The sequence below is a fragment of the Chiloscyllium plagiosum genome, unplaced genomic scaffold, assembly GCF_037043375.1.
Source record: "Chiloscyllium plagiosum isolate Xiang-an unplaced genomic scaffold, Cpla_swu_hap1 HiC_scaffold_35, whole genome shotgun sequence".
NCBI lineage: Eukaryota > Metazoa > Chordata > Chondrichthyes > Orectolobiformes > Hemiscylliidae > Chiloscyllium > Chiloscyllium plagiosum.
In genome coordinates this window covers 68,772,307-68,793,076 of record NW_028270173.1, presented here as the reverse complement: position 1 = coordinate 68,793,076, position 20,770 = coordinate 68,772,307, and the positions used below count along the sequence as shown (strand labels likewise).

The following is a 20,770-nucleotide window of genomic DNA, read 5'->3' as shown; positions in this document are numbered from 1 at the left end:
GGGAGGAAGCAGACAGTGCAGGGACCCCCGGCGGCCGTTCCCCTCAAGAACAAGTATACCGTTTTGGATACTTGTGGTGGGGGGACTTACCAGGGGTAAGTAACGGGGCTCTGGCCTCTGGCACGGAGCCTGTCCCCGTTACTCAGAAGGGAAGGGTGGAGAAGAGCAGAGCAATAGTAACTGGGGACTCGCTAGTTCGGGGCACAGATAGGCGGTTTTGTGGGAACGAGAGAGACTCACGTTTGGTATGTTGCCTCCCAGGTGCAAGGGTACGTGATGTCTCTGATCATGTTTTCCGGGTCCTTAAGGGGGAGGGGGAGCAGCCCGAAGTCGTGGTCCACATTGGCACCAATGACATAGGTAGGAGGAGCACTGAGGATGTTAGGCAGGCTTTCGGGGAGTTAGGTTGGAAGCTGAAAGTTAGAACGAACAGAGTTATTGTCTCTGGTTTGTTACCCGTGCCACGTGATAGACAGTCGAGGAATAGGGAGAGAGAACAGTTAAATGCGTGGCTACAGGGATGGTGCAGGAGGGAGGGATTCCGGTATTTGGATAACTGGGGTTCTTTCTGGGGAAGGTGGGACCTCTATAAACAGGATGGTCTGAACCTGAGGGGCACCAGTATCCTTGGTGGGAGGTTAGCTAGTGATCTTGGGGGGGGGGGTTTAAACTAACTCTGCAGGGGCATGGGAACCCAGACTGTAGCTTTAGGGTGCAGGACCTGGAGTGTAGGGAGGTTAGGAACATGGCATCAATTTCAAAGGAGGGTGCCTGTAAACAGGAAAGTGGCTTGAAGTGTGTATACTTCAATGCAAGAAGTATACGAAATAAGGTAGGTGAACTTGCAGCGTGGGTTGGTACCTGGGACTTCGATGTTGTGGCTATTACGGAGACATGGGTAGAACAGGGACAGGATTGGCTGTTGCAGGTTCCAGGGTTTAAATGTTTTAGTAGGGTCAGAGGTGGGGGTAAAAGAGGGGGAGGTGTGGCATTGCTTGTCAAAGATAGTATTACAGCGGTGGAAAGGACAATGGATGAAGACTCGCCATCTGAGGTAGTTTGGGTTGAGGTTAGGAAAAGGAAAGGTGAGCTCACCCTGTTAGGAGTGTTTTACAGGCCTCCTAATAGTCCTAGAAACGTAGAAGAAAGGATTGCGAGGATGATTCAAGAGAAGAGTGAAAGAGCAGCAAGGAGGGGACATGAAAGGTCCTTAGTTGGTAGGATTAGGGAAAACCCTAATGCTTTCTATAGGTATGTCAGGAATAAAAGAATGACTAGGGTAGGAATAGGTCCAGTCAAGGATAGTAGTGGGAAGTTGCGTGTGGAGGCTGAAGAGATTGGGGAGACATTGAGTGAATACTTTTCGTCAGTATTCAATCAGGAACAGGACATTGTTGTCAATGTGAGTACTGAGTCACAAATAAGTAGAATGGATGGCTTTGAGGTATGTAGAGAAGAGGTGTTGGAAATTCTGGAAAGGGTGAAAATAGATAAGTCCCCTGGGTCTGATGGCATTTATCCTAGGATTCTCTGGGAAGCAAGGGAGGAGATTGCAGAGCCATTGGCCTTGATTTTTATGTCCTCGTTGTCCACAGGAGTAGTGCCAGAAGATTGGAGGCGAGCAAATGTGGTTCCCTTGTTAAAGAAGGTGTGTAGGGATAACCCTAGTAACTATAGGCCGGTGAGTCTCACTTCTGTTGTGGGCAAAGTCTTAGAGAGAATTGTAAGGGATAGGATTTATGAACATCTGGATAGGAATAATGTGATTAAGGATAGTCAGCATGGTTTTGTGAAGGGCAGGTCGTGCCTCACAAACCTTAGTAAATTCTTTGAGAAGGTGACTAAGGAGGTGGACGAGAGGAAAGCGGTAGATGTGGTGTATATCGATTTTAGTAAGGCGTTTGATAAGGTTCCCCATGGTAGACTACTGCAAAAATATGGAGGTATGGCATTGAGGATGAGTTGGAGGTTTGGATTAGGAGTTGGCTGGCTGGAAGAAGGCAGAGGGTAGTAGTTGATGGCAAAGGTTCATCTTGGAGTGCCGTCACTAGCGGTGTTCCGCAAGGATCTGTTTTGGGACCATTGCTGTTTGTCATTTTTATAAATGACCTGGAGGAGGGGTTAGAAGGTTGGGTGAGCAAGTTTGCGGATGATAGGAAAGTCGGAGGAGTTGTAGACAGTGAGGAAGGATGTGGCAGATTACAGCGGGATATAGATAAGCTGCAGATCTGGGCAGAAAGGTGGCAAATGGAGTTCAATGTAGCTAAGTGTGAGGTGATTCACTTTGGTAAGAGTAATAAAAAGATTGGGTACTGGGTTAATGGACGGATACTTGGTAGTGTGGATGAGCAGAGGGATCTTGGTGTCCATGTACACAGAGCTTTGAAAGTTGCCACCCAGGTAAATAGTGCGGTGAAGAAGGCATATGGCGTACTGGCTTTTATTGGTAGAGGAATTGAGTTCCGGAGTACTGAGGTCATGTTGCAGTTGTATAAGACTCTGGTGTGGCCGCATCTGGAGTATTGTGTGCAGTTTTGGTCGCTATACTATAGGAAGGATGTGGAGGCACTGGAACGGGTGCAGAGGAGGTTTACCAGGATGTTGCCTGGTATGGTAGAAAGATCGTATGAGGAAAGGCTGAGGCACTTGGGGTTGTTTTCATTGGAGAAAAGAAGGTTTAGGGGTGACTTGATAGAGGTGTACAAGACGATTAGGGGTTTAGATAGGGTCGACAGTGAGAATCTTTTTCCACGTATGGGGTCAGCTAGAACAAGGGGGCAGAGCTTTAAATTAAGGGGGGGGGGGGTATAGGACAGATGTTAGGGGTAGGTTCTTTACTCAGCAAGTCGTGAGTTCATGGAATGCCCTGCCAGTCGCAGTGGTGGACTCTCCCTCATTATGGGCATTTAAGCAGGCATTGGATAGGCATATGGAGGATAGTGGGCTAATGTAGGTTAGGTGGGCTTGGATCGGCGCAACATTGAGGGCCGAAGGGCCTGTACTGCGCTGTATTCTTCTATGTTCTATGTGTCAGTTGTTATTGCTTCCCTGAACGACCCCGCATCCCATGCTTGTACCTTAAGGAGGAATGTGACTCAAGTACCACTGGTATTCAAACCCTTTGTGGGGTGGGTAACAACACCCACCTTCATTATGACACTCCTAATGGAACTAATATTGTCCCTTCTGTTGGATGGCTACAACAATTCTGGGATGTCGACCACGTTTTTTTTATCAAGAGATCCACCTCATTCAACTAAATGGTTTCCAGCCTTTACGTTCATGGACATAATCATGGATTACCCAGATACTCTGGGAAGTCACAAAGATAGGCCCGACGGTCCCTCCATTATCTATCCTAAACCTGTATTTTTTTCAGTTATAATAAGGCATCTAACTATCTTATCCTGAATAGAGCGAGTACACCTCATGCTGTCATGATTTGGAGATGCCGATGAACAAAGTTAAAAATCACACAACATCAGGTTATAGTCCAACAAGTTTAATTGGAAGCACACCAGCTTTCGGAGCATCTCCTTCATCAGGTGGTTGTGGAGGACACAATTGTCAGGCACAGAATTTATAGCAAAAGTTTACAGTGTGATGTAACTGAAATTATACGTTGAAAAATACCTTGATTGTCTGTTGAGTCTTTCATTTGTTCGAATACCATGATAGATTAACTTCTTTCATGTGTAAATCACAAAACCATTTTTAAAAAGTTGCATTCTCAGGTTAACAGTAACAATTGATGTTAGCGAGACAATATGTTGAAGGTGTGAGCCCCCTGTGTTCTCTTTTTGTGCCATAATGTTTAGACTGATTGTAAGCCAAAAAGTGAGATGTTAGAGTCTTATATGAATTCATGCAGTTTTTGAGCAAAGTTCAATGTAGCTTTTCAAGTCCAAATTCACCCCACAAACGTATATGTATATGTGTGCATGTGGGTCTTTGTTTGTGTCTGTCTGGGTAGAGGGTTTGTGAGTGTGAGAGAGAGTGTATATGTGTGTGTACCTGAGTGCAGAGTGCCTGAAGTATGTGAGGGAGTGCATGTGTGAGTGTGGGAGTGTGTGTTTCTGTAGGAGTGTGTGTGTTTGTCTGGGAATGGGGGGGTGTTGTGCGTTTCTTGTGTGAGAGAGTGTATATGTGTGCGCGTGAGCGTAGAGTGGTCTAAGTCTCTGAGAGGATGCATGCGTGAGTGTGGGAGCAGGTGAGTCTGTAAGGGTGTGTGTGTGCGTGTCTGTGTATATGTGTGACCGTGTGTATGTGTGTGTATCGGAGTGTCTGTGTGTGTTTTTAATGTAGCGGTGTTCACCTGTAGTGCGACATGACACAATAATTATTGCCAAGGAAACAATTAGGTGCATTCAAGGGGAAATAATTGGTTATCTTTAAAGTGCTTTAACTAAGTAACAATATGATCCTGCTGTGATAATCAGACTTATCATTTGGGTGCGATGTTTTCATTAGATTTCAGTCTTAAAATTGAACTAAACAAGTGGGTGGATTTGTTTCTTGGGCAGTCAAGTGACTATGATAAAAGGATTTATCATCTTCAAGAATGACACTTTGCTGTTAATAATCAATACATTATTGAAAACATCTTCATAAAATTTCAAGTGTGAGTCGCACACAATAATGTTAGTAGGGATCATGCTGGATATCCATGTAGATGACAACTCTGTTTGGAGACTGGGATGGTGGAGCTGACATGCACTGGATTTTGTGGATGACGGATTTAATGCAAGATGCCATTTCATCCATCACTTTTCTAAGACCTTCAATAAGGATCTGCTCCAAAGTGGAGAGTTATGAAGCTTATGTGACATACTAGTTGTCATGCACATGGACGAACTTACCAGACATGGTCATTGGCAGCTCTGGGTTAGTCCATTGGCCAATCTGCTGCATGCACTTCCCCCTTGTTCAAGGGCGAATCTAAATTGCCTGTTGTGAGGAAATGTTTGCATAACTGTCCAGATCCAGTTTGGGAGCTGTCTGGAGATATTTAGGAGCTGGTCACTCTTTACTGGAGGTGCCAGTGTGATCCAGGAAGACTGTATATAGATTCCGACCATTTCAATTATATTTCTGATGGAAATGGTCATGCAAAAATCACGTGTTTACTCATCGGAACATGAATCAGCTGTTTACTGCGGTTATTGAACTGAGCAATAATCAGCTTGTTACTACAGTTATTAAAGTTAGAAATAATTAGGAGTGCATTCTGATTATTGAAGTGAATAACCGCCAATGGAAAAAAATAGTTTGGTTTGATTTTAAGATTCCAAGAAATAAAGTGGAGTTAACTCTTTATTGTATAAAACTTAAACCTGACGTGCAGTATATTTGTCACAGACTAATCCAGCAACAATCGATATTAGTCTCGCTCATGGAATCCCACTTTCCAGACAATATCCCAGACAATGCTATTATCATCTCAGGGCACGTCCTGTCCCACTGGCAGGACAGAGCCAGCAGAGGGAGCAGCCCCGTGGCATACAGTCAAGGTGGGGGCGTGTGGTTGGGGGAATTTGGATACCGTGGAAGTGCTCATATTGATGCCTGTCCCCATGAAGCCTCATGGCATCAGGCAATACACGGGCACGGACGCATTCTGCTGTTTATCAATTACCACATCACTCGAATTTCCTTGTTTGAACACAACATTGAAGGTGGAAAGGACAGAGAATGGACTCTGTGTCGGAGGCTTCAGTGTCCATCACCAAGACAGACTCAGTAGCACCACCTACTGACTAAGGTGGGACATTGGAAAAACTATTGTCACCAATCTGCCGGCCGCACATTGAAAAGACAATGCATTAAGTGGTGTGGCACTGTCTCTGAGTTAAATGGGGCAGACTTCAAATAGATCGACCAACTTATAACAAAGTGTCCATGAAGTTCAGTGGGCCATCTGCAGCATCAGAATTATACGTTGGAGCAGGAGAATGAGGGGTGACTTTATTGAGGTGTATAAAAACATGAGGGGGAGAGATAGGATGAATGCTTATAGCCTTTTTCCCAGGGACGGAGAATTGAAAACTAGAGGGCAGATGTTGAAGGTGAGAAGGGAAAGGTTTAGAAACGACCTGGGGGGGGGCAATTTTTTTTTTCACACGGAGAGTGAATGGAATTAGTTGCCAGAGAGAGTGATTGAGGGAGGTACAATAACAACATTTAAAATTCATTTGAATACGAACAGGAATGGCAAAGGTTTAGAAGTATATGGACCAAATGCAGGCAATTGGAACTAGCACAAAGTCAGCATTGAGCAGTTTGGGCCGAAGGGCCTTTTTCCAGACTGTATCAGTCTATGACTCTATGACCAGAAAAAAAACACAAGCTGAAAGGATGTTCATGGATTGTTGACATGTCCTCTTCATATATGAGTATGTCATTCTATGAAAAATGCATCATTGAAATAGTTCCTTGCTTTTCGTAATGATTGGTAACTGAGGACGCCATTGTGGAACTGGGAAAATAATATCTAGCAAAAGGACTGTGGATATTTGAAATCAGAAATCAAAACAGAAGCTGAGTTGGATACAATCGAGAGCGTCTAGTTCCTGGGAGTGACAATAACCAACAATCTGTCCTGACCACCCACGGAGATGCGATGGTCAAGCAGGCACAATAATGCCCCTTCTTCCTCAGGATGCTTGGGAAATTCGGCATTTCCATAAGGACCCTTACCAACCTTTTCAGATGCACTACAGAAAACATTCCATCTGGGAGCATCATGGCTTTGTCCAGAAACTTCTCCACTCAGGATTGTAAGGAAGTTGTGAACAAGGCCCAGACCATCACACAAGCCAACGTCCTGTCCATTGGCTGTATCTGCACTTCTCGTTCCTGGAAAGGCAGACAATATAATCACACATCGCTCCCATCCCAGATATAATCTCTTCCACCCTCTTCCACCAGACAGAATATGCAAAAGCTTAATTCCACGTACCAACAGGTTCAAGACCAGCATCTTCCCTGTTGTTATTAGACTGTGAATGGATGGCTCAAATTTTAAATCTAATGTTGATCTTGCTTTTGTACCATCACGTGTTGACGTAACTTTGTCTCCCTCCCTTTGTTCAATCACCCTGCTATCTGTACGTCCTTGTATGTTATGATTTGCCTGTACCGAGCATAAAACAAAACTTTTCATTGCACTTAGGTATTTGTGCTAATAACAAATCAAATCAAATTGCTGGAAAAACTTATCTGGTCTGGCACCATCTGTGGAGTGAAATCAGAGATAATGTTACCAATCCAGTTCTGAGAAAGTGGAGATGAAACATTAGCTCAGATTTCTCTCACCCGATGCTGCCAGACCTGCTGAATTTAACGAAGCTGTTGCTTTAACAATTTGATTTTGTCCTTGGGTTCTTTTTCAGAGACATTGTAAAAGACCCAGACTCCGAAAAGTGTTAGCTGAAGGGTTGTAGGGCCAGTTTGATTATAGCTAATAGAGATTGCCTCATGCATCAGGCTTTTAAGTTTTTGAAATTAAAACCTTTGTACAATGAAAGGGGCCAGTTCTCTCAGTTCAGCTTCTCTCTGGTTTGTTTTGTTTTTTCGCACCAGTGTTTTGAATCTGCTGGACCCACAGATGTAGGTCCGACCTGGTCCTCTCTCTCTGACTTCTGTCCTGTAAGACCCTGGATTTGATTTTCCCTTTTGTGACAAGGTGTATTCATGGGGCGTGTTGCATGTATTGGAACAGCATCATTAAATTGGGATAATCTGTTTGGTTTTCGATTATGTTAATTTATTCTGTATTCTGTTCGGTTTTGTTTGTGTTTCATTCAGAATTCTTGTAAATACAGTTTGTTTTGTTTCAAACGAAGTGGTTAGGCCAGCTATATCGCTCTGGAATATCAACTTGACACCTGCTTAAAACAACTAACAAAGTGAGGGTTTGGGCTACCTTCTTGAAATATTTGGAGGGCGCTAGCCATTTCCATTACAGAGTGGGGGCTCATCTAGGAATTATTCCATAGTTCCGATTTGGGATGAGGGTTGTTGGTCTCGAAGGCAGCGAGTGGTAGTTGTTAGTATCTTTTGTTCTGGGTTTTGAACTCGTTTGGTTGAAACAGTGTTTGGGATAGCAATGGCTCTTTCAGTTTCCAAGAGGTTTCTGCAGGTGGAAAAGGTGACCTTGGGGGTTTGCAAAAGGTGAATAAGACCATACCGCTGGAATTAGCAGACAGGATGGGGTGGAAGCTGTCTCCTTCTGTGAGGAAAGCAGAGATAATTGCAGCAGGAGCTCAGCATTTACATTTACTGGAAACGGCATCAAAATCTTTAGAGACGGCTAAAATTCAACTGAAAATGGAGGAGCTTGAGTTAGAGATAAGAGACAAGGCAAGGGCAGCGGAAATGATATAGTTTGAATTATGAATAAAAGTGGAGGAAAGGGAAAAAAATAAAGAATCGCTTTAGCAGAACAAAAAGGAAAAGAAAAAGGAGAGAAAAGGGAGAAAGACAGAGCGAGAAGAGATAGAAAGAGAAAGGGAAGAGAGAGAAAATGAGAGACAGGAAAGGAAAGGAAGAAAGAGAGAGAGTTCAAACTCCAGAAATTAGCACTGAGACAGGAAAGTCACTTTAAAGGATGGAGATGAAGGCTGAAAGTAAACTTAGTGAGGATTAGCAAACACATGGTAGCCAAAGGCCTGCGTTGAAACTACTTAAATATATTCACCATTGTCTAAATTTGATGAGAAGGATGTGGAGGATTTTTTCAACTCATTTGAAAAGGTGGCTAAATAAATGTGGTGGCCATGTGGGTTTATTTGATCCAATCAAAGGTTGTAGGTCGGGCTAGTGAGGTATTCACCACACTTTCAGAGGAAGTATCTGGGGTGTATGAGGAGGTAAATAAAACCATCTTAATTGCATATAAACTTGTGCCAGCAACCTACATACAATGTTTCAGAAATCTAATGAGGAACACTGGTCAAATCGACATTCAGTTTGAACGGAACAATCAATATCATTTCGATAGGTGGATTAGGGCATTAAAAATAGAGCAAGTCTAGAAAGACAATTATTTTGGAGGCGTTCACTACTTCCTGAAGTAGTAAGAACTCATATGGAATAGCAGAGAGTTAGAAATGGCAAGATTAGCAGATGAAATGGCTGATGATTATCAGGTGTCCATGAATCAAAGTTTGGCTTCCAGAATCAGTTTCAATCAATGACGGATAGAAACTGGGGAAGAGACAAATCCCACGTGGATAGGGAAAGGAAGATCTCAGTGAAGGTCATTCGTAACGGCCCACGATGTTGTGCCGAACATTTGTCCTAGCTTAAGCACCCATCCATGTACCTATCCAATTGCCGCTTAAAGGTCACCAAATATTCTGACTCTACCACTCCCACAGGCAGCGCATTCCATGCCCCCAGCCACTCTCTGGGTAAAGAACCCACCCCTGACATCTCCCCTATACCTTCCACCCTTCGCCTTAAATTTATGTCCCCTCTGTTGTACCTGGGGAAAAAGTTTCTGACTGTCTACTCTATCTATTCCTCTGATCATCTTATAAACCTCTATCAAGTCACCCCTTATCCTTCGCCGTTCCAACGAGAAAAGACTTAGCACTCTCAACCTATCCTCGTACGACCTATTCTCCATTCCAGGCAACATCCTGGTAAATCTTCTCTGCACCCTCTCCAAAGCTTCCACATCTTTCCTGAAGTGAGGCGACCAGAACTGCACACAGTACTCCAAATGTGGCCTAACCAAAGTCCTGTACATTTGCAACATCACTTCATGACTCTTGAATTCAATCCCTCTGTTAATGAACGCTAATACACCATAGGCCTTCTTACAAGCTCTATCCACCTGAGTGGCTAGAGGGTTGTGAAAATGTGGAACCCATTGCCGCAGAGGGCTTTGAGCAGTAAGTCATTGTGTGTATGTCAGAAGGCTACCGATAGGTTCTTGATTGGTAAGTGAATCAACATTTAAGCGGTGAGTACAAGAGAATGGAGTTGAGAAACATATCGGCCATGATGGAATGGTGGGGCAGACTCTATGGGCTGAACAGCTGGTTTCAATATCTCCTGGTTTTAACTCTGCGAGGTTCCAAGAAGCAGAGATGGATAAAAAGGAGATGAGAGACCGAGGCTGCAAGGACAAAAAACGAGAGATTGCAAGTGAGGGAAGAGTAAAGGAGGGAGCTCCGGCTGGAATTTGGGAGAAAGATGTTTGATGGAAAAGAGGAGCCAGGACAACTGGAAATCAGTGAGACATGAATTTCTTGCAGCTTTGTTTGCAAGGTGCATTTGTTCCTGGGGTGCAATACTGGGCGAGGCAAGGGAATGCCTGTTTTCTGATAAGCACTGGATCCGTTATTCAGTTTCAATTGGAGATTGAGATCTGAGATGTGGTAACAAGTGTGGAACTGCCGGGTTTATATCTTCCATCTGTTCTATGGAAATGCATCCATTGTGATCCCATTCTGCGGAACACATGTTCAACAGAACAGATTTCTGTGTGGAGAGGTATGTTGGACTTTTTAAAGAAAGTGTACTGAATTGCTGCCTTCTCTTTTCCGTGTTCTTGTGTAAGTTCAATGCACTGATATGTAAGAGGAGGTTTTTCAAGTGTGCGTTATGACCTTGGGTAGTTGTATTTCTAGATATCGATGTATTCTTCCAGAGGTCCAGTGCCTCAGTGTCATCAAATACAACAAGTTAGCTTCCAGCAGGAACTGCACCACTTCACCCAAACATGACTGAGGATCTCGGGGAAAACAAACTGCATCACTCCACAAAGAGTCCTGCCCCTGAATCTGTGAGGCATGGCAGGATAGTATTTGATCCTGAAGGCGAGCATTCGGAAGCACTACATTCTTATAGGTGTCGAAAGTCATTCTGCTGCTTTTCTCTTTCATTCACAGATTTTCTACTTCACTTGACCAGCATTATTTTCTTCCTGACTGAGTTTGATTTCAAGATTGAAACCCTCTGACAGGTTCGATTAAATACTCCACAACAGTAGGAACATGTTTCCTTAGAAGGGTTGCAGACCTTATTCTATTCAGAAGAATCCAATGTTTCAAAGTTATTCCATCGCACTAGCTCCAGAAGCATCATCAATATTCAAGATGACCAGGGGCCTGCTCCTGGCACATTTTCGTCGCCTGAATGAGCAATCGGAGTAAGTCAGGGTTCAGCTTTTCAATCTCTTGCTCGACTCCTACAATTCTTTATCAAGAACCCGCTGCATTTACGTCCTGTGCTGTTTGTAATGAGGTCAGTCAACTGGACATCAGAGTATATGAGCTCCCTGACTGTGGCTAGTAGTCTGATTTAATCAGGAAGACCTGGCTCTCATAAATAGCTGAGTGTCAGGGATATTGAGATGCTCAATGCCAGATTCAGGGCGAGGCTATTGTCAAAGGCCAAGCATTTGTGAATAAATGGGTAATTGGTGACCAAACCTTGTTAATGGCACTACAACCCCTGACCTCTGCGTCTTTACTTTCTACACTTGCCCGTTCTCGCCTCTGACCCCATCCCCATGCACCGCCCCCCCCCACCTCCCAAACGTTCTGACGCGGTTCAGTGTCCTTCTTGATGCTGGAGGAACACAACAAACCAGGCAGCTTCAGGAGGTGAAGTCAACCTTTTTTGTGTAACTCTTCTGACCTGAAGAATGTTAACACCCAAAAAGTCGACTTCTCCACCTCCTGATGCTGCCTGGCTTGTTGCATTTTTCCAGCCTCCTGCCTGTCTATTTTAAATTCCAGCATCTGCAGTTTTTTTTTAATCTAAAGCTCCTTGATGCTGGCATTGTTATCATAATATTTCACCCTGGACTTGGTCAAGTCTGTCTGTTCATTCAGAACCAGTCAGTCAGCTTTTTTCGATTTCTTGACTGCCACAATCCCATGTTCGGAGAAAGTGAAGACTGCAGATGCTGGATAATCAGAGCTTAAAAATGTGTTGCCAGAAAAGCGCAGAAGATCAGGCAGCATAAAAGGAGCAGGAGAATCGACGTTTCGGGCATAAGCCCTTCTTCAGGAATCCATCAACACATTTTAAAGCTACAATTCCATGTTAGCATGGCATCGACTTTGGCTTCATAAACATTGGAAAGGAAAAAAAAAGAGCAGGCACTTGTGAGTCCATTTCCATTTGAGTGCAGCATATATTCATCAGGAAGATAACTGGACTGCAAGGCTTCAATGATGACAGAGTCAAATCCCACAAATCCAGGGCTCTATTCCTCAGATTGAGAAGGATCTGAGAGGATGAAAGTTGTCAAGAGAAAAAATGAACACTGTTGGAAATTTATGGACAGAAAAGCCTCTTGTTGCAGTGTGATCTATGATTAAGGTCATCATCTATAAATCGAACAATGGCCTGAAATTCTTTCAAGACTGAAATTATGAAACAATCTTTCCTCCGTACCAGGCAACATCTGAGTAAGTCTCCTCTGCACCCTTTCCAAAGCTTCCACATTCTTCCTATCATGCGACAATCGGAACTATCCACAATACTCCAAGTGCAGCTGCACCAGACATTTATACAACTGCATCTTGACTTATTGGTTTTGAAACTCAATCCCTCTCCCAATAAAAACTAACACACCATATCCCTTATTAACAACCCTATCAAACTGGGTGAAAACTTTCAAGGATCCATGTACATGGACACCGAGATCTTTCTGCTCATCTACACTATCAAGAATCTTATCATTAGCCCAGTACTCTGCATTCCTGTTACTTTTTCAACAGTGAATCACTTCACACTTTTCCGCATTAAACTATATTGGATGGAATCACTGGATCCTTGCATTGTGCGGAAATCTGTTGAATGTTGGATTTGTTAACACCTACAATGTGTCATCACAGTAACCAACCCTCGTCACTTTCTGGCACAGTCTCTATTAAACTGGGAAGCCACATCCCAGTGTTGGGGAGAACAGTTATCAGAAGGCTACTTAACAATCTGAATTTCATTACCAAATGGTCAAAATCCACGTAAATAAAACGAGATTTCAACGTGGGATGGGTAGTACCATGTATCAATATCATGGTTGCATTTCCAATTTTTTTTATTGACGGATTGAAATTTGTATAAACCAGTAAATCTCAGTTCTATAAATGTTCTGTCACAAAGGGAATTAAATCACGGTCGTCACCTATTTGTTCAGTTTCTTAAATCAAACAATTGAACCACAATATCACTGTCCCTAGCTAATGCCAGAAGGTAGAAATGAAAGCCTTTGTGGAAATATCACTTCGCTATTTTGTACAAAGACAAACTGCCTTTACAAAGGGACTTGTGTGAAAATGCATCTTCCCATTCAGCAAGTGCAGAGAGAATTTCACACGACCCTTCCAATCGTAGCAACTCCTGGTAAGTGCCTTAAGACATTGAGTGTGTGTGAATGTGTCTCCGGATTCTTTGCAGTTTGACTCTGCACTGACAATGAGACATGGGCATGTTATGGCCACCCTCACACAGGAGCAGATGATCAGTGATTTAGTCTCAGATTACGGTAAGTCTGCGGAATCCCCATCATCGCAGACTCCACGGGAATTGCCTGGGAAATGGGACTTTCTGCTGTGCAATGCATCTCCCTGTACAATCTTCTGGAAATCTCCATTTCAATCAGAGACGAGAGAGAGTTTCAACGGAATTAATTAAAGCATTCAGTTTGGGTACATGTGATCTAAACTTTGGGAATTTTCAGTAGAAAGTGCAATAACATTTCGAATTTATTTGGATCTGGTCTTTGAGTAAGTAGCCGCTGGACTTCTCTGTGCATTTTAAGTTAATTGTTAAATTGCAGGTGTTTCTTTAACCACAGCAATTTAAAGAAACTCATTTCAAACTTGATTGAAGACTGAATGGCTTTGTGCAAGAATAAACTTTCATTTGTTTTCGAAAGATTGCAACCCTGTCTGATACAAATGAAGTCTCAAAGAATGTGTTGGAGAATTCTATAATCTGGTGTTAAGGAAAAATCCTCAATTGAGAAACCTTTTTCTTTTCCCTTTCAACCTTAGGTCATTCCTTTAGAACTTGGTACACCTTGGAACTGGGTGGATGTAAAGATCTGTGTTCATGAGAAGGGAATGATAGATTTACCAAGTGGGATGAGTGAGAACTTTGTGTTCACCCCAGACCAGAAGGTTTAGCACTGAAGAAAATAGTGAAGAGATTACTTAAAGCTGAATACAATGAATCTCGGTTGTGTGTTAGCTCCTGGAAGAATTTAGTAGCTTTGGTTTAAAGATGGAAGTCGCAAGTAACTTAACGAAATGTTAGAAGCAGGGATTATGGGGGTAAGTGTGAGGTCATACACTTTGGTAGGAAGAATAGAAACATAGACTATTTTCTAACTGGGGAGAAAATTCAGAAACAAAAGTGCAAATGGACTTCAAATTCCTAGTCCAAGTTTCTCTTAAGGTAAACTTGTAGGTTGAGTTGGTAGCTCAGGAGGTAAATACAATGTGCGAAGATTTATAGTTTGGGTGCTCGTTGCTGTGGTTCTGTTCACCGAGCTGGGAATTTCTGGTGCAGACGTTTCGTCCCCTGTCTAGGTGACATCCTCAGTGCTTGGGAGCCTCCTGTGAAGCGCTTCTGTAATCTTTCCTCCGGCATTTGTAGTGGTTTGAATCTGCCGCATCCGGTTGTCAGTTCCAGCTGTCCGCTGCAGTGGTCGGTATATAGGGTCCAGGTCAATGTGCTTATTGATTGAATCTGTGGATGAGTGCCAAGCCTCTAGGAATTCCCTGGCTGTTCTCTGTTTGGCTTGTCCTATAATAGGAGTATGTTGTCCCAGTCGAACTCATGTTGCTTGTCCTCTGTGTGTGTGTGGATACTAAGGATAGCTGGTCGTGTTGTTTCGTGGCTAGTTGGTGTTCATGGATGCGGATCGTTAGCTATCTTCCTGTTTGTCCTATGTAGTGTTTAGTGCAGTCCTTGGTATTTTGTACACTATATTGGTTTTGCTCATGCTGAGTATCGGGTCCTTTGTCCTGGTGAGTTGTTGTCTGAGTGTGGCTGTTGGTTTGTGTGCACAAGACACTACATAGGACAAATTAAAATCAATAACCCTCTCCCTCTGCAATGTGGAAATGATTTGACTTTGCGTATATTTCATGAGACAGAGTGAATATATTATGGTGTATTTCCACAGCAATTGTGCTCAGATGTTTCCGAGTGAACCATCGTGTAAGGAGATGCATTTGCAATTGCACATTCTGGAACTTACAATTTTGTTGTGATACACTCTGGCCAGTAATACGTAAGAATGTATTCCAAATTCTTTAATCAGACCAGTGGTGGAGCTGGTCAACCATGGGCATGTCCATCTCTTTAGGTAATATCTCAAGGTCAACACTGCAAAGGATGAGACAAACTACTGTCTGTCTGCAAGGAATGCTTTGACACATGAAACAATTGTGCAATGTGAGAGATTGACAGTCTTTGATGTATTCTCAAACAAATGGCAAACCAATGGCTCAGTGGTTAGCCAGACATTCACGTTGGATTCCACGTCTTTCCCCTGAACTCGCATAATCTCTTTCCACTCTATATCATCTCCCCACCTAATATATTGATTTGTCCCCTTTCAGCATTGTAGTTCACTTTGCATCAAAGCCTCTTGACAATGATCCCACAATTAAATTCCCATGTTCCCTTTTGTAACAGCAGCTCTGATTATCCTTCTTGACTTTTCATGAATGGAGCCCAAGGATAGATCAAGCTCGATTCTCGTGACAAACTTATCTTGGGAAAGAGCTCCTCAACTGCGTTCCACGACAGGTTGCACCTGGATCGAGAGGGCAGAGTATGACCCACTGGAAGACACTAAAGATGTGCAAAACCCTTATTCTGTCTGTTGTTGGCCTGACCGCTCTCTAACCACATCCAAACTGCTGGACAGATATCAGGTACTGCCCTTGACTTATTGTACACGTTGACTGAAGGGAGTCGTCTCAGACTTTGTTTTTGAAGCATCAGTTTTTGAAGCATGACCAACTGCTTGTAAAATATACAGCATGTTTAGCATTCTGATGCAAAGTCACCAGAAACGCTAACTCTTTTCTCCCTACAGTTGCAGCCGAAGATACTTTGACTAAACAGCACAGCAAGACAAACTTTTGTGATCTTTAAGGTCTATCTGAGGGGCCAAATTGCAAAAAGGCAAAGCAACACAACAGGGCGGCACAAAAGTGAGCATGAAGGTATCAACAGAGATGCAGCCTCATCTAGTCTGTGAGCTGGGTACTTGTTCTTTTGTGCAAATTGTCCTAGCAGCTTGGCGGTACAAACATGTATTGTCAGAAGGCGGAGGTGGGTACTGCAGATGCTGATGATTACAGTCAAGGTTAGAGTGGTGCTGATAAAGCACAGCCGGTCAGGCAGCATCCGAGGAACAGGAAAAACTTTTTGCCCGAAACGTCGATTTGCCTGCTTCTCGAACGCTATCTGACTTGCTGTGCTTTCCAGCACCACTCTGATCATGTATGGTAAGAAGCTTTTTGCTTTGCTGCGAAGATGCAGAAAGGTTAGCACATGTCAGTGTCCATACACATGGGGTACATGTGGCCGTTGCCAATTGAGCAAACCCTGAGATGGTGATGCTGAGTATCCAAGGTAGATGTCCAGAGAAGTAAGCGGCGAGCTGGTGTCACAGGGAATCACTAACTTTTATGTCAAAAGTTTTCAACACCTCGTTTCCATTTGGCAAGTGGTAAAATAGGATATTGTGTATTAATAAGGCAAGGTTAAGTAATAATGAGCATCGTAACGAGCAATAATCCCCAATAGGTCTCTCGCCATTTACGAGTAATAATCTCATCTCATCCCCCAGGATTTGCTTGGTAAAGGTGACTTGATGGTGTGAGTGGCAAGAAAGGCCTCACTTCACATTAAACACAATTCTTCCAAATCATACGCTATTGTTGATTTTTATTGGGGTGTTTGTAATCACAGAAACCCAAAACAGGCAGACAGCAATTTGTAAGTATTTTTTCATTGTTCATTGAGTTTGCAAAGCATCAGTTTCAGTATGATGCACTAATTATAGAGTCACAGAGATGTACAGCACAGAAACAGACCCTTTAGTCCAAATCACCCATGTCCTTCAGATATCTTAAATTCATCTAGTCCCACTTGCCAGCACTTAGCCCATATACCTCTTAACCCTTTTTATTCATTCACACATCCAGATGCCGTTTAGATCTTGCAATTATACCAACCTTTACCACTTCTGCTGGTAGCTCATTCTATACACTCTGCGTTAAAAAGTTGGCCCATAGGTCCCTTTTAAATCTTTTCTCTCTCACTGTAAGCCTAAGTCCACTGGTTCTGGACCACCACCCCAACCTTTCCCCCCTCCCCCCACCACAAGGAAAAACACTTCATCTATTTACACTGCCCATGTCCCTTATGATTTTATAAAACATTTATAAGGTCACCCCTCTAGCCTCCGACTCTCCAGGGATAACAGGCCGAGCCAATTCAGCAACTCCCTATAACTCAAATCCTCCAACCTTGTCAACATCCATGTAATTTTTTTCTGAGCCTTTCCAAATTTCACAACATCCTTTCTAGAAGAACGAGAGAGAAAGTGCACAACAGTGACAATTGGTATTACTACTGACACCAGATAACAAACAGACTATCAATATGAAATGTTCCAATTTCATTAAAGCATAGGAGGCAGGACCTGGTCTCTCATCGAGGTGGTAGGGAACTCTTCTCTCGGTCTTCTTCTTCTTCTGGTCCATCTTTCACCTGCCTGGTGAGGACTGCTCAATGAAGATCGCTCTCTGGGGACCAACTGATGAGAGGTGCTGCTGACAAAATCTGCTTGATGAGAACTGCCCTTTGAGAGAACCTCCCTCTGCCCCAGTCCTTAGTACTGTATCATATTTCCAGAGGCAAGTAACTTACACTGTGTTCTGTTGGCCAGTGGACAGGGGGCAACTGCAGTTGGCTGAAAAGGTAGCATACGCTCTTTTGGATGTGGACACATATGGGATGGAAAGCGAGGACCAAAAGGATCCTATCCATGTTGTGGGAGGGAAGAGAAGGTAATGGTGACGGCAGAAGTGCAGGAAATGGATGGGACATGGATAAGGCCCTGTCAATCCCAGCCGGGCCTCAGAAAGATCCACTTTTTCAACTTAAATGTGGATTCCACTGGCACCAACCGTCTTTGATTTATTATCATCGCATGTACACAGGTACAATAAAAAAGTTTTGTTTTGTGTGCAGTACAGGCAGATCCTCCCATACCATACAAAGTGTATTAGGATAACAGAACAGAGGGAAGAATACAATGTTACAGCTGCAGAGAGAAGGTGCACTGTGAGTATGATTAACATTAAATTTAACATTTGAGAGGTTAATTTGGAAGTTTCATAGTAGTAGGGAAGATGTTGTTCTTGAATCTGCGCATGTTATGTGGTGGCGTGGTGACTCAGTGGTTAACAATGCTGCCACACAGCGTCAGGGACCCAGGTTCAATTCCAGCTTCGGGTGACTGTCTGTATGGAGTTTGCACATTTTCCCCATATCTGCCTGGGTTTCCTCCGGGTGCTCCGGTTTCATCCCACAGTGCAAAGCTGTGCAGATCAGGTGAATTGGCCATGTAAAATTAACCATAGGTGCATTAGTCAGAGGGAAATGGGTCTGGATGGGTTCCTCTTCGGAGGGCCAGTGTGGACTTTTTGGGCCAAAGAGCCTGTTTCCACACTGTAATGAATCTAATCTAATCTGCTGACTTTCGGACTGCATGGACAATGTCAAGCTCCTGGGAGTGGTCATCCACAACAAGCCTTCTTGGACACTTTATGTGGACGCACTGGTTGCAAATGCCCAACAACGTCTTTTCTTCCTCAGGCAGCTGAGGGATTTTGGCATGATGGGAAATACCCTTGCCAACTTTTATAGGTGTGCCATTGAGAGCATCCTGACTTGATGTGTCACTACCTGGTACGGCAACTATACCATTCAAGATCGAAGGCAGAGAGCGTGGTGAGCTTGGTCCAGACAATCACAAAGGTCAACCTCCTGTCTATAGAATCATCTACCAGGCCTGCTGTCAAGGGAAGGCTACCACCATCCATCCCACCCTGGCAACGCTTTTCAACCTCTACCATCGGGGAGAAGGTACAGAAACGTGTACACACTCACCAGCCGGTTTCAAAACAGTTTCTACCCTACTGATGTTAAAATACCGATTGGACTCACAAACTCTTAACATTCGCCTGTGTCTGTGTTTTTGTTTTTGCCGCTGCTTACCTATTGTTTACTTATCTATGCTACTTAACTGTGTGATCTGATTGCAAAACAAAGCTTTTCACTGTGTCTCGGCACATGTGACAATAAATTCAATTCAATTCATTTCAATTCAATATAATATGTTTTGCCTGATGCAAGCAGGTGGAATATAGTGTAATTGGGACGTGAAGGGTCCTTGTTGATGTCGGTTGCTTTCCTGAGGCAGCGGGAATTTTAAGTGGAAGACTTGTTTGTGTGATGGACTGGGCGGTGTTCATGATTCTCTACAGTTTCTTGCCATTTCGGACACAGCAGCAGCCACGGCACACTGTGATGCAACCGGATAGGATGCTTTCTATCTGCATCCAAAGGATCATTGGCTGCTATTTCCACCACCTCCAGTGAGATGCCACCACTTAACAAATATTCCCCTTCCCTGCCTTGTCAGCATCCTGCAGGGACCGTGCCATCAGGGACACCCTGGTCCACTCCATCTCCACTTCCAACACACCTCCCATGACATCTTCCCATACAATTACAGATTTCCCGTTTACCTCGTCCCTTCTCATTGTCCAAGACCCTAGACACCTTCCAGGTAAAGCAGCGCTTTACGTGCACTTTGCTCAGGAGAAAGTGAGAACTGCAGATGCTGGAGATCAGAGTCGAGAGTGTGGTGCTGGTAAAAGCACAGCAGCTCAAACCGCATCAGAGGAGCAGGAAAATCGGCGTTTCAGGCGGAGGGCTTTTGCTTGGTTCTCCTGCCCCTTTGATGCTGCCTGACCTGCTGTGCTTTTGCAGCACCATACTCTGGACTCTGCACTTCGCTGAACTGAGTTCGCGGTGTTCACTGCTCACATTGTGCTCTCCTCTACATCAGGGAGACGGGACACAGACTGTGCCACCCCTTTGTAGAGACACCCATGTTTTCGAGGAATGAGGCCGAGCTTCCCGGTTTTGCTGCCACTTGCCCACAACACCGTGTTCCCTGTCCCCAGCATCTGATTTAGGGCCTGCTGCAGGGCTCCAGCAGACTCAGCACAAACTAGAACACAACACAACATGCTCACTTTGCCTGCAGCCTTCAGGGCTCAATATCAAGCTCAACAATTTTAAAGGCTCAGCACCTTGTGCAATGTCCTTTCCCCGCAGCCCAGGCCCTTGTCCTGACATGGGCTGCTTCAGGCACAGCCGGTCCCATTATCAGCTATTCTTTTCCCTGCCTCACAGTGATCTAGCTCTTTCTCTGTTTGACTGTCCTTCTCTCTCTTCCTGAGCTCCACCTTCACCTACTGCAGCAGTGACAGCTCTCACCCCCACCCCTGCCGATCCCTTCAGCATATATACCAAATTTCTGAATCCGAAACTTTACCTTTGCTTTAACTCCACAGATCCTGCCAAATATGCCGAGTTTCTCAAGCGATTTCTCTTTTCTCCTGCATTCACCTTCAGGCGATGTTCCCAGGGCGGCACCTCAATTCCTATTGGCCATAACCAGGAGACTGACTGACTTCCTGAC

The 20,770-nt window shown here is 44.0% G+C and overlaps 1 long non-coding RNA gene across 1 annotated transcript; it reads right to left on the bottom strand.

Annotated features, from left to right (window-relative positions):
- Positions 1–3,486: 3,486 nt before the first annotated feature.
- LOC122541287 (uncharacterized) lies at positions 3,487–20,714 on the bottom strand. The gene is made up of 2 exons (XR_006309554.2): positions 20,624–20,714; positions 3,487–6,855 (listed from the first exon to the last, which is right to left on the bottom strand). It is a non-coding gene; the product is annotated as an uncharacterized LOC122541287 (long non-coding RNA).
- Positions 20,715–20,770: the final 56 nt, after the last annotated feature.